This window comes from Malaclemys terrapin, chromosome 5 (genome assembly GCF_027887155.1).
Source record: "Malaclemys terrapin pileata isolate rMalTer1 chromosome 5, rMalTer1.hap1, whole genome shotgun sequence".
Classification (NCBI taxonomy): domain Eukaryota; kingdom Metazoa; phylum Chordata; order Testudines; family Emydidae; genus Malaclemys; species Malaclemys terrapin.
In genome coordinates, this window is record NC_071509.1 from 126653112 (window position 1) to 126667854 (window position 14743).

Genomic DNA, 14743 nt, shown 5'->3' on the forward strand with positions numbered 1-14743 from the left:
TCAGACTAGATGATCACAATGGTCCCTTCTGGTCTGGGAATCTATGAAAACCCATGGTGGGACAAATCACCATGTATCGCACCATGTAGTGTGTGGGTATGGATCACTTCTGCCAAAGCTCTTCCTGTGCCCTAAATTCTGTGAACTCTGTAAGCCTGGCCTTGTAGGCCCCCAGAGTCCACAGGGCAACCAAGTCTTTGACTAGTCCCATAGCTGTCATGAGCCAAGGTTCCAAAACATCACCTGCGGGTCCCTGCTGGCAAGTGACGTTCCTAAAATCTGTCATCCTGAAATCGCGCTAGAACATCGGCAGCACCGTTATCCACTCCTGGGACGTGCAGTGCATAAAAAAGCATGTTAGATACCAGGCAGTGTAAAATGAAGGCCCTCAGCTGCCTCATTAAACTGGGCAGTATTAGCCGACTATCTATTTTCAGTAGACACCATAGATCTGTTGTTACCCAAGCAACGGACTGTTTTGGCCTGAAAGTTTTCACCCCAAATAGTGCCTGCCACCAGAATATGAAAAAAAAACCTCTAGAAAAGTGATGTCCCTATAATGCCCTGAGGAATTGATGGGCAGGAATTGCAATACCAGGTGGTGTGGGTGTGGAGGGTGCGAACAAGCTAGTCTCTGGTGCCCCCTTTGATCGGTTTCCAGTGAGATTTAAAGGATAAAATTAACAATTCCCAAAGGTAAAAGACCTGGGATTTTGCTGATGGGCCTTGGGCTCATGGCATAGGTTGATACCCTGTGGCCCTTTCTGGACGTGGTCCCCACCTTTCTGCACCCTCTGTCCTCCTTGTGGGTGAGAGGTTAGTAGGACTCCAAGCGAGCAGAATACTGGGGGCTAGGCTGAGAAAAAGCCTATCCAAGTTATGAGTTATGTAGTAGGAGCCCTGTAACCCCTGCACTGGAACCACTTAAATGCCTGGTATATGAGAGTATGGGTTTTTAAGTTAACAAAAGTTGCAGCCTGCCACTTACAATCCATCCATATGTCTGTCCTCCTTTTGTCACTGTGTCCGAATCAACAAGCCAGTGAGCATTTTCCAATGGGCATCTATGTCACGGCTAATCAAATGTGGCCTCTTGCATATGTTGAGGCTTTGATGTTACTTGAGCAAAGAGATCTAAGATTGGTTACAACTTGACCCACTGATCTCCACTGTAAAGACCACATAACAGCAAATTCTGAAAGAAAATGTTTGACCATTAAGGGAAAAAAAAATAAAAACAGCTAAAAATAAAAGGGATTTGGTGTTTGGGTTTTTTTGGAGATGAGGATTTATATGAATACATTTCTCTTTGATATATTTGATCTGTCACAACACTGAAAGAGGCTTTTCTTTGACTATGGCCATGATCAAGCAAAACACCTAAACTTGTACAACACACGAATAGTCCCATTTAAGTCAATAGGACTATACGAGTCTTAAAGTTCCCCACTTTTAAAATAAAGCATCACTTGTGCGCTTCTTTTAACTTGGAATATGTGGGAAAATGTTCTTGCGCCTTTTAGAAGAACACCACATCTAGAAAATAAATTAGAGACAAATAGACTTAAGATGAAGATACCTAAAGTAAGTAATATATTGGACATATAGAACCTGATCCAATGCCAATTGAAATTAATGAAAAGTCTGCTATTGACTTCAGTGTACAGATGCACATTGGAGCAAGCCCATATACAATAGATCTGAATCCACGTCTTTCTTTAAGTACCATGTTGCACATCATTTTGTTGTATATTTCCAAAGAATGTTCCAAAAACTTTCAGCAGAAAATTTACAAAGCATACTATTTCCATGGACAGAAGAAACAGAAATATGCAGAGCTCTATACATTTAAAATTCATTCGCTCAACTTCTTTACAATCGAACTCTGAGGACACTAACTCAACCTACTTCAATGAAGTAGGAATGCTGTGAAGCAGCATATACACAGATTGCAAAGGAGTGTGTCTGACTGCTAAAACAATAGATGTTTTGCAAATATTTGCAAAGTACTGGAAATAACAAAGAACCTTTGCAAAGTATCTGCCTAGAAGTTTGGGAACTGGATGTTAATGTTTGATAGTCTCAGAAACTAAAATGATCTTTTACAGTTTATTTGCATGAAAAAGAGCTTCTTTTTGCACGACATAAAAATTTATAAGCACTTTTTCCGAGTATCATAGAAATAATCAAATGGAAAGTATTCATAATACATTCAGTAAGGGCTTACACTTGTTCATTTAGCTACAGAAGATTTCAGTGCATAATGCTGTTTTGCCATGCCACTGAGCCAAGCAAGAGAAGCTTTGTTAAAAAAAAAGCCTCAATATTCTTTCTGTAAGATTCTTACAGACACTTCCCCGTGCTCATACCAAAGCTAAACTTATTCTTCTCCCTCCATATCTCAAATTCCTCATGCTCTTCCCCAGAACAATTGTACGCTGCAGTTATCACATCTTTTTCTCATCCCTTTGCCTCTGTTTGACAATTTTTTCCTTATTATCCTTTATTCTCTAGCTGTCCAATTTAAAGGCTTGAAATGACTAGTGCAACAGAACCGGGCAAAACATAAGCCAAGACAAAATACAGTGAAGTTGTTTTAAACCTCACTGACAGCTTTAGGGCTCTGGGTACAGAAAGTATTCAGAATGTAAAGATCTTTTTCCTGTTACAATCCACAGATCATTAGGGATAAGAGCCATGGATTCCACTAGGAATAAACAGCTTAAAAAGCACATAGACTCAGCCCCAGAAATGCATTTCAGTTTTTCCACACAAAAAATTATTCCCTATTTTCCAACATAGCTGGACCATCAGTCAGTCAGAGCACAGAGACTTGAACAAGTCAAGATGTCTTTTGAGATGACAGTTCAAAAATGGATTTTGGTCAGGGAGATGTGACAGCTCCCATTGGACTGTAGATCTCTCCCAATGGCAGTCTGAAAGGGGAACTCTCACCATTCAGTCAAACCTCCCTCTCCACAACAGTAATATGTAGGATGATGGGTCACTAACAATCAACTCAAGTATCAGGGGGTGCCGTGTTAGTCTGTATCCACAAAAACAACAAGAAGTCCAGTGACACCTTAAAGACTAAGATTTATTTGGGCATAAGCTTTTGTGGGTAAAAAACCTCATTTCTTCAGATGCATGGAGTGAAAGTTACAGATGCAGGCATTATATAATGACACATGGAGAGAAGGGAGTTACCTCACAAGTGGAGAACCAGTGTTGACAGGGCCAATTCAATCAGGGTAGATGTAGTCCACTCCCAATAATAGATGAGGAGGTGTCAATTCCAGGAGAGGCAAAGCTGCTTTTGTAATGAGCCAGCCACTCCCAGTCCCTAATCAAGCCCATAATGCTGTTACATTTGCAAATGAATTTTAGTTCTGCTGTTTCTCTTTGAAATCTGTTTCTGAAGTTTTTTTGTTCAAGAATAGTTACTTTTAAATCTGTTATAGAATGTCCAGGGAGATTGAAGTGTTCACCTACTGGCTTTTGTATGTTACCATTCCTGATGTCCTATTTGTGTCCATTTATTCTTTTACATAGGGACTGTCCGGTTTGGCAAATGTATATGGCAGAGGGGCATTGCTGGCATATGATGGCATATATAACATTAGTAGAAGTGCAGGTGAATGAGCCCTTTATGGTGTGGCTGATGTGGTTGGGTCCTATGATGGTGTTGCTAGAGTAGATATGGAGATAGAGTAGGCAACGAGGTTTGCTACAGGGATTGGTTCCTGGGTTGCTGTTTCTGTGGTGTGGTGTGTAGTTGGTGAGTATTTGCTTCAGGTTGGGGGGTTGTCTGTAGGTGAGGACTGGCCTGTCTCCCAAGGTCTGTGAGAGTGAGATCATTTTCCAGGATAGGTTGTAGATAGTTGATAATGCGCTGGAGAGGTTTTAGCTGGGGGCTGTACGTGAATAATCAACTCAAGAGACCCCATGTGTCCCATGCGCTAGGAGGAGATGGGAAAAAGTCCATATCTGGTATATTTTTTATATTTCAGAAATCCCCTTTCTAGAAATCAGACCACAGCCCCACCCCACTCATGGAGCCACCTAATGGGGTTTCTGCTGCACCCAGGATGGTCTTAGACTGGGGAGAGGGATGGGTTGGGAATGGAGAGCACTTCAGCTACTACCACCTTCATAGCAGGAACATTTCCTTGTATCCAGATTAGTCAGCCCAGTGCATGGCCCCCATACATAGTATTTTGGGACTTGTATATCCCAGAAAGCCACCTAGCTGTTAAGTGCTAAAGTAATCAAAAGGAATGAAGCATTTACAAAATGTCAAAAAGGACCTAATCCTCAATACTGAAAGAAGGGAAGGAAAAGAATGAACAAAATAGAAGTATCAGACGGCAGATTAGACCAAGCATAGTATGTCTCTCGAGAGCGCCATTTCTTACATGCTGCTCTAATAGTTCTCATGGGAAAAGGCTCATCAGTGTTCAAGGAAAATCCTTTTGTACAGCAACTATGATTAAAACCAAAACTTGGTAACAGAACTGTTCCAGATGGTGCTTAAGAAATTATTACAAATAAAAAAGTATGTCAGGTGATGAGTGAAAGAACCTTGATAAATGCAAATTAATCTGATCACTTATTTTCCACTGCAGAGACAGAATACTTCTAAATTACTAAAGTAGACAACACTAGTTCATATTATATTACAGCTTACTTCTATGACACTACAATATTTCTATATTCTGTAGCTATATTATACATAGATGATAGCTGAATGCATATTTACAGTGCATCTACAAAAACAACAAGGAGTCTGGTGGCACCTTAAAGACTAACAGATTTATTTGGGCATAAGCTTTCGTGAGTAAAAACCTCACTTCTTCAGATGCATGAGTGAAAGTTACAGATGCAGGCATTATATACTGACACATGGAGAGCAGGGAGTTACTTCGCAAGTGGAGAACCAGTGTTGACAGGGCCAATTCAATCAGGGTGGATGTAGTCCACTCCCAATAATAGACGAGGAGGTGTCAATTCCAGGAGAGGAAAAGCTGCTTCTGTAATGAGCCAGCCACTCCCAGTCCCTATTCAAGCCCAGATTAATGGTGTTGAATTTGCAAATGAATTTTAGTTCTGCTGTTTCTCTTTGAAGTCTGTTTCTGAAGTTTTTTTGTTCAATGATAGTGACTTTTAAATCTGTAATAGAATGACCAGGGAGATTGAAGTATTCACTTACTGGCTTATGTATGTTACCATTCCTGATGTCCAATTTGTGTCCATTTATTCTTTTGCGGAGGGACTGTCCGGTTTGGCCAATGTACATGGCAGAGGGGCATTGCTGGCATATGATGGCATATATAACATTAGTGGATGTGCAGGTGAATGAGCCCTTGATGGTGTGGCTGATGTGGTTGGGTCCTCTGATGCTGTTGCCAGAGTAGATATGGGGACAGAGTAGGCAATGAGGTTTGCTACAGGGATAGGTTCCTGGGTTGGTGTTTCTGTGGTGTGGTGTTTAGTTGCTGGTGAGTATTTGCTTCAGGTTGGGGGGTTGTCTGTAAGCGAGGACTGGCCTGCCTCCCAAGGTCTGTGAGAGTGAGGGATCATTTTCCAGGATAGGTTGTAGATCATGGATAATGCGCTGGAGAGGTTTTAGCTGGGGGCTGTATGTGATGGCCAGTGGTGTTCTGTTATTGTCCTTGTTAGGCCTGTCCTGTAGTAGGTGATTTCTGGGTACCCATCTTGCTCTGTCAATCTGTTTCCTCACTTCCCCAGGGGGTACTGTAGTTTTACGAATGCTTGATAAAGATCCTGTAGGTGTTTGTCTCTGTCTGAGGGGTTGGAGCAAATTCGGTTGTATCTTAGGGCTTGGCTGTAGACAATGGATCGTGTGATGTGTCTTGGATGGAAGCTGGAGGCATGTAGGTACGTATAGCGGTCAGTAGGTTTCTGGTATAGGGTGGTATTTATGTGACCATCACTTATTTGTACTGTAGTGTCCAGGAAGTGGATCTCTTGTGTTGACTGGTCCAGGCTGAGGTTGATGGTGGGGTGGAAATTGTTGAAGTCCAGGTGGAATTCTTCAAAGGCCTCCTTGATGGTCCATATGATGAAGATGTCATCAATGTAGCGCAAGTAGAGGAGGGGCACTAGGGGACGAGAGCTGAGGAAGCATTGTTCTAAGTCAGCCATAAAAATGTTGGCATACTGTGGGGCCATGTGGGTACCCATAGCAGTGCCACTGACTTGAAGGTATAAGTTGTCCCCAAATCTGAATGGTTGTGGGTGAGGACAAAGTCACAAAGCTCAGACACTATGCTTGCTGTGGCCTCATCAGGGATACTGTTCCTGACAGCTTGTAGTCCATCCTCATGTGGAATATTGGTATAAAGTGCTTCTACATCCATGGTGGCCAGGATGGTGTTTTCAGGAAGAACATCAATGCATTGTAGTTTCCTCAGGAAGTCGGTGGTGTCTCGAAGATAGCTGGGAGTGCTGGTAGCGTAGGGTCTGAGGAGAGAGTCCAAATAGCCAGATAATCCTGCTGTAAGAGTGCCAATGCTGAGATGATGGGGCATCCAGGGTTTCCGGGTTTATGGATCTTGGGTAGCAGATAGAATACCCCTGGTTGGGGTTCTGGGGGTGTGTCCATGTAGATTTGTTCCCGTACTGTAGCTGGGAATTTCTTGAGCAGATAGTGTAGTTTCTTTTGGTATTCCTCAGTGGGATCAGAGGATAGTGGCCTGTAGAATGTGGTCTTGGAGAGTTGCCTGGCAGCCTCCTGTTCATAATCCGACCTGTTCATTATGACTACAGCACCTCCTTTGTCAGACCCTTTGATGATAATGTCAGAGTTGTTTCTGAGGCTGTGGATGGCATTGCCACCCTGACTGAATTGGCCCTGTCAACACTGGTTCTCCACTTGCGAAGTAACTCCCTGCTCTCCATGTGTCAGTATATAATGCCTGCATCTGTAACTTTCACTCATGCATCCGAAGAAGTGAGGTTTTTACTCACGAAAGCTTATGCCCAAATAAATCTGTTAGTCTTTAAGGTGTCACCAGACTCCTTGTTGTTTTTGTAGATACAGACTAACACGGCTACCCCCTGATACAGTGCATCTGTAATTCAAAAAGCCTATAACATATTTGAAAATTTTACAGCTATACAATGTGTACAGGAGGTATTTGTAATGTAACTCCTCACTCCACACATATATTAAAGATTGTGGAAGTTAAAAGATGAAAACAAACTAATGATAGCAATTGTATCATATCAAAAACTGAAACATTAAAAAACTTTGATTTTCATGTGTATAATAAATATCGCACAGACTAACTGCCATCTCATAAATAGTGCGGTTGATTTATATATGAAGTTGGCTAACATTTATATATATCAGATCAGTGACATATGTGACTAAAGCTCTAAGCAGATCTGGGTGGGTCTCAAGCAGAACAAACAAGATGTCAGACAGAGCGCCTCACTCTGAGTGACACATAAGCAGCTGTGGAAAGAGTGCTGAGCAAATGGGATGAGAGCTGTCCCCAGAGCGGAAATTCTGTCACTGGTGCTTTGAACAAGACAACTCCCTTGCTACTCAAGATTCACCTTCTGTTTTCCTTTCATCTGTCTCTGTTCAGAGGGAGCCATATCCCAAGGATAACATCCTGCAGCACATGGCTCTTCTCAGCTGAGGATATCAAGCAATAATGATGCTGTCATCATTGCAACATTGGTCACAATGAGATTCCCATGCCCCAGATCACAAACTTGCTGGTTCAGCAGGATAGGCTAGAATGTGGTCTGTTTTGGATTCCTAACAGAGCCATCATCAGTCCCGTGCAACATGAGGCATACAAAAGACTTTTATAGATTTTGTGACAGTTACATAGCTTTGATTTCTCAAAAAGATGAACAGATTAACAACGGACTATGCCTCCAAATCTAATTGGACCAGAAGACATGTTTTCTGTATAGACAGGGGAAAAAAACATCTACTAAGAATAGAAGTCAACTGTAAAACAAGGTATCATCACTCCGGAAGACTGGAGAAAGATATAAATCAGAAACAAATAGACCAACATTTTATAAGATTAATAAGAAAAGGAATTGGGACCAAGTGATATGGTGTGGTGGAAATATAGCATTATTTCCATTTTATTGGTCTAACAGAAGTGTTCACTGCTTACACCTTCCTGAGTGACAGTGTAGTTTGTAAGTATCATACTCCTCAAGAAGACACCAGATGTTGGATAGCAAGTGCTAACAAAGAACGATTGTACCAAGACAGATATTCCCCTTTCCTAGAGTGATATGCAACAACAGGATTTGCTACAAGAAGAAATTCAAGCTAGTGACCAGGGTGTGTATTTCATTAAGGCTCGTTAGCAGGCACCTGCACCTAAACTTTGGCATGTTCAAAGAGAAATCTATATAATAATGATCTACCATTCATTTTCTTAAGAAGTAAAAGGGTTGAGGGAAGAAATCATTACAAAGTGTATTTTCAATGTATTTTTAATCAAATGAATATTTCTCAAAAACCCAGAGGTACTGTAAAATTTGTGCTAATATTTAAGAACCATTAAGTATGATTGCTATATTAGCTTTAGTAGAGATATTACAAGCTCCTCAGAGTATGTTTATTTTTAACACTCATTTTTGCTTTTTTTGTAATATTGTTTGATAATTCAGCATCTAACCAGTGCAAAGTTTTAAGGATTAAAATTGACATTACATTTTCCAGGAGAAAAATAAAGGAATAAATTTCTGGCAATCAGTGTAGTTCATTTACATGAATTATAAGCGGTTTAAAATAATTTGCTGTGTGAGTAATTCTAACCTTGCAAGAAAATCTTTAAGAGAGTTCAGATGCAAATTTACATAAATACAATAAATGTTTCAAATCTTGTATTTGTGTTTTCTTCGAGCAAAATATCTTTTTGCCAGCAACTTTTGGTCAGCTTTAATTGTAACGAGCAATGAAGCGCTGTTTCTATTAGATGAGACATTAGAGTTTTGACACAATGGTCTAGATAAAAATAGCCATGGGTACAGAGGAGTTGCAGATTGAGGTTGATTTACCCAAGGAAATGTAACTTTGAACCCTGACTGGTTTTTAAAGGAATTCCCCTGGTGGAAGCTGACTGGGAAAGACACTGAATCAGCACCTCACCCAGCTGGCCACATCCTCTCCAACTCTTGGGGAGACTCCGTCCCACTTCGGTGGTTGCATAAGCTGACACGAGATTCATCAGCAGAGCAGAAATTGCAGGCGATTTGCACCTGTATCCTCCCTCCAGCCAAATTTATTTGTGCCAGAGGTGGTGTTTGAACCATCACAATTTTTCCCATTGTAATTTAAATTGCTATGAAAAAGTAAGAATTCTTCAAATCAAACCTTCACTCATTTCTAGGACCAGAGATAGGCCTGGGCCATGAAGTCGGGATCCAGATTCAAGGTGTTTCAGGTGTGGTGTTCTTTTTCTGATGTATCTTATAGAAATGGTTTTCAGCTGCGAAGTTTGGATCAGGATCCAAAGTTTTAAGGAGGGTGGATAGAGTGTTCCTATATAGCCATACTTGCTTAGCAGCAAACCATTTTTTAAGGTTCTCCAACATACAGTGAAATTAGCTAGCAATGCAAAACAGATGGGAAGACAGTAGATCCAGCCCCCTGAGGATGTCCATCAGTATACAGAGAATCCTTTGGTGGCACAGAGGCCAGTGTAGCAGCTTTTACCACATTGCCTTCCTGGCCCTCAGTATAGAGTCAGGGCACCTTTAAGCACATTTGGGAACAAAATGGGGGAGGCAAAAAAACTTTGACTTCCTCACCTCACCTAGTCGTGTGTTGAACGCAGCTTGGCCAGTTAGAGAATCTGGACTAGGATGTTTCGTTTTAATAGTGGCCAAAGTTCAGCTTGTTGGTCACATTTAGTACTCAGTACCCAAATCCAGCTGTGGTACAGCAATTAACAAGCAGTATATATTTTCTAGTACAAGAACATCTGCAGCATTTGAACATGGAATCACCTCTTTCCATTCTTTTTCCTTGTGATGGGTTAATATTATCTAATGAAGAAGGACAGACTAGAGTGATTTTTGCTGAAAGCAATTGTAGTATGAGAACTAAAATGGCTAAGCAAGTAAAGAGTCAGTGACTTGGGGCAAGGCAATGTGTTGGTAAGAGAGATCAGCAAAATTGGGACAATTATAGCACAAAGCTCCCATCAGTAATGATTGTGCATTCCAGATGCCAAAATGTTCTCGCATCTCACTTCGATTCATACTGTATAACAACTTTTAAAATATTGATAATTACAACATTATACTTCAGACTTATAGATGACAATCTGTATTAATTAGCTGGCAGTTATTAATGATGCACACTTAATATAAAGCTGAGTCAATTCTGGCAAGATACTTAATGTTACTTCATAGTCATGCTGAGAAAACTCCAATCATTTCAACCTCACACACCTAAGAGCAGATTATTTAAGGTTTCTTGTTGCAACTTTATAATATGCACATAGCCTGTTTCGGCTGTAGCACTGTGCCAATTATGTTTCCTTTTTAAATGCATCCTTGTGAGACTTCTTTTTGCTGAGAGTAAGTTTTAGGACGAGAAAATAAACTGAGAAAAATGTTAGCTTAAATCTTAAAATGAGTGTGACATGTTAGGCATACAGCTCTACATTAATGATACTGGAGTTGCACACTGAGTGTTGGTTTACAAAGTACACTGATCACTTTAAATTTGTCTATTCCTGCTTCATTCTTGTTGTCAGAGTCTAGCATGCTAATAAAAAGTAATGTGGATACATAGAGTAGCTCTGAAAAGAAGAGTGTTATTTATAACAATTATATTGTGTGTTTAGGTTAAAAATCCTTGAAAAATTGACAAAATTCAGCAAGTTATTTGGGGAGGAAAACAAGTAAAAAGAATCTGGTTCCTCATAGAATACTTTGATATACATTCTCTACAGATAATTCTGCTTATGAAGTCCAGTGGTTACCGTTGATAGTATTTGTTTACCAACAGTTATCACTCAGGTTTATCTGAGAAACTGTAATTTTGCTATGCTTAGGATAGGAGATGACCACTGTATCTCAGATTTCGTGGTATGTTAAGTATTTGCAAACATGGACCTTTTAATCATGTCTACTGTGTATCTTATTTTCCACAACAAAATGCCATTGTCCATTCCTGTTTTAAAGTTTGGGAGTCACCTTAGTGCAGGCAGCTCACATTTTACAGAAAACAGAAGCAGCTTCAGACAATACCCGACATTTAGCAATTTTTAGATCCTATTTCTCATTCCCAATCCCCACTTCTACTCTTTTGTTGAGAGGCTGAGATGGTGCTGCTTTTGTGACAGAAGATCAGAGCAGCACCCAGTGGGCAGACAGCTAAAGACCAAAGAGTTGGAACACTCTCCTTAGGGTTGACAAAACATTTCCCCCCTTTGCTTCCCCATCTAAGACAGAGAAGGGAATGGGGACCTTAAGCTTTTAGTTGGGAAGTCCTGAATTCCCTTCCCTGGATTACTTTATGAGAGGAGAGAGATGCTGGTGCTGTTCAGACTACTGAATACCTTTCAAGAGGCAAATAAGAGAAAAAAAGATGGAGATTTTAACCTCCAGGATAGGGAACCAGCTCTTTCCCCTACCAGCAAAAGCTGTTGCAGACTTCACTTAGCAGCTGCTCCTTTTCACAGTAGCTGCCAACTCCCACTTCTATTTCTCCCCTATTCTGAGGCATAGGCGAAGGCTGTGGAAGGGAACATACAGATACTGTTGCATATAGGGGGGGGGTTCCAGTCTAAATTCTCTTCTGCTTTCTATGTGGATTTTGACTGATAAGAACCATATTTTAACGTTAACTGTTGCATCTGAGTGACTTACTGTTACTTTGACATCTGAAACAATGTCATATTGAAAGGAAGGAACATTACAATCTTGGCTGAAGATTCCTTTAATTTTTTTACATTGAGTAATGGTCTTTAGAAATCCCTTTCCTTTCCCCTCCTTTATTATTTCTTTTTCCTTTAATTTTCCTCTTCTCAGCCTTATTTCTCTTCCTATTTTCTTGTGACTCAACATTTTATTCAATTTAACTATCCTCTTTTCTCATTCCGGTGCCTCTTTCTATTTCTCTTTTACTTCTACTATTTTATCTTTCTTTCCTCTCCTCACTCTGTCAGATAGATAAACTATATGTGAATAGAAAGAGTGAAATCCTGGCCCCATTGAAGATCTAATGTTTGATTTTAAACTTCTGACTCTTTTTTTCTTTTCTATATGAGTACATTATATCATGGATTCTTGGGCAAACAAGCCCATACAGTTCAACTACACATGCTATTTTGGAAGGAGAAAATGGCCTAGTAGCCATATACATTATGTAAAGGTGGGGAAGATGAGACACATGATCTCAAACAAATTAATTTTTAGGAGGTAATGGATGACTTGCTGCCTCAGTTATAAAGAGGTGGGAAGACAACAGCATATTTAAAAAAAACATCATTTTGGTTTTCCTCAAATGGTTTGTACTTTCTATTTTATTTTGTAATTTCATCTCTAGTTCAATAATTTGTCCATAAATTTGCTTTTATTTAAGACTATCTGAATAAGAAGTGAATACTCAATTGATGGATAATCACTGTAGAGATGACACAGTGAAAGAAATGGATTTTTGAGAAGGATAAGTTAGGGCTGGGGTAGTGATTTGAGGGCAAAAGGGTTTGTGATTCTGCTCCCCAAATAGTGCCCAAAAGGACAGTGACACTAGGCATGGGAAAGTTAAATAACCTGAGAGATGCTAGACTTTGTTATAGCCTGCCTTTTTCCTCCTCTCCCCATCTTCGTTCTTCTAGCCTGCTGTCCTTCCACTGTATTTTCTTCTCCTTTCTTTCCTCACCTTGTTGACCCTCAGTTATTTAACATTCTAGTCATACAAAGTCATACAGTACTTTTTTAAGCATAAACATAACCCAGACGTTAGAGTTTTGTGCCATATTCTTTTTCATTCATACCAGTATAAATCCAGAACAACAACTACTATAGTCAGTGGAGTTACTCTGGATTTATGTTAATAAAATGGAGTAGATTGAGGCCCTTTGTCCTGCAATGTTAACAACTGAATTATTTTCATTACTCTGTCACTTTGTTACCTTTGCTATCAGTAAAAAGAAGAACAGGAGTACTTGTGGCACCTTAGAGACTAACTGCATCTGAAGAAGTGGGCTGTAGTCCACGAAAGCTTATGCTCTAATAAATTTGTTAGTCTCTAAGGTGCCACAAGTACTCCTGTTCTTCTTTTTGCGGATACAGACTAACACGGCTGCTACTCTGAAACTTTGCTATCAGTAATCTTCTAAACAAGGCTAACATCAAGCATGTTGTTCTTATAGATTTTTTCCTTAGTCAAATAGCTGTAACTCATCTACTAAAAATAAGGTGGATAACAGAACAAGGCTTTGTGAAGCCATATATCAGGAAGAAAGTTTTATAGCTTTAGCCTTGCTTACAAATCAATTCCTTGGAATTGGGTTACCATTAGTAGCTTTTAAGACTGCCAGGAGCTGTGTCATTCTCTGCTGTTTTGACACATTAATGCATTAATGGTATGTGGAGGCTGACATAACTTCTCTGAAGTACTATTACAGTAATTATTAGGAGTCTTCCACAAGATATGCAAAGTTAAGAAAGGTGACAAAAGAGTATGTAAATATTCAGACATCACTTAAGCACCCATTCAACATTGACAGTGCATAATTAAGAAACTACAAAAACACTGAGATAGGGACTGTCTGCTAAGAATCCCCTTAGAAAAAATGAGCAGGAACAAAGAGACAGTCATCTGAAAACAATAACTGGTGCTATCAATTAGTTATTTTTGCTTCAGTAAAAGAGGGTTATAAGTCATAACAAGGTAAAGAATGTCAGGTATTACGTTCTGTTTAGTTCTTTTGAAGAGAAAATGTTCCATTTCTGATTAGTTATTAATAAAATGAATACTAATTCAGGAGGCAATTTAAGAGGCATCAGATGGTATGAATCTTGAGTCTGTGTCTAGAACCATTAAACTTGGGACGAAATGGATATATTTCAATTCCCTCTTAATATAACACAAATATCTATTATGGTAAATTAATAAGAATGAAAAAAGCAGTTAGGAAAATAAATCTCAGCAATCCCTACTCAGTTTATTTTCCTCTAACTAAACTTAACCTGGATTATTTTTTAAGGTTAATATTCATATGAAGTACAAATTAAATACACTATCCCTCTCCTCTCCTTCCAACAGGTCCAACAAAGATCAGTCTCATGCCATGCTAACGGCTCAGTAAATCAGTTCTATGAATTGAGTCCCTCAATACGATAGGTTTCAGAGTAGCAGCCGTGTTAGTCTGTATCCGCAAAAAGAACAGGAGTACTTGTGGCACCTTAGAGACTAACAAATTTATTAGAGCATAAGCTTTCGTGGACTACAGCCCACTTCAATATGATATTCCGCATATTCCCTGCTACTCAGCAGCACTTCTTTTCCTTCAAGCCTCCATTTGGGACTCAATCTTGGAAGGGGCCAAATATCCTCAGTATCAGGCCCTTGATCCATACGCCTTTAACAATCTCATTGCAATCTACTCTAGAAACTGCTATGCTCTATAGCTCCATTTCTTTGTAACTGCAATGCTGTGTTTCCTCTGGGAACACACTAAATTCTGGAGAACTTCTGAGTTGGGACTATCCAAACACACAC

At 39.8% G+C, this 14743-nt stretch overlaps 1 protein-coding gene across 16 annotated transcripts in view; it reads right to left on the minus strand.

Moving 5' to 3' along the window:
• STPG2 (sperm tail PG-rich repeat containing 2) overlaps positions 1–14743 on the minus strand; it is a 703121-nt gene that overhangs the window by 294845 nt on the left and 393533 nt on the right. For 2 of the 16 annotated variants that reach the window (XR_008445064.1, XR_008445063.1), the window contains exon 13: positions 989–1195. The exons of the other annotated variants lie outside the window; for them this stretch is intronic. The gene's annotated coding sequence lies outside the window, so the exon portion shown is untranslated. The remainder of the gene's footprint in view (positions 1–988; positions 1196–14743) is intronic. 16 annotated transcript variants of the gene reach the window in all.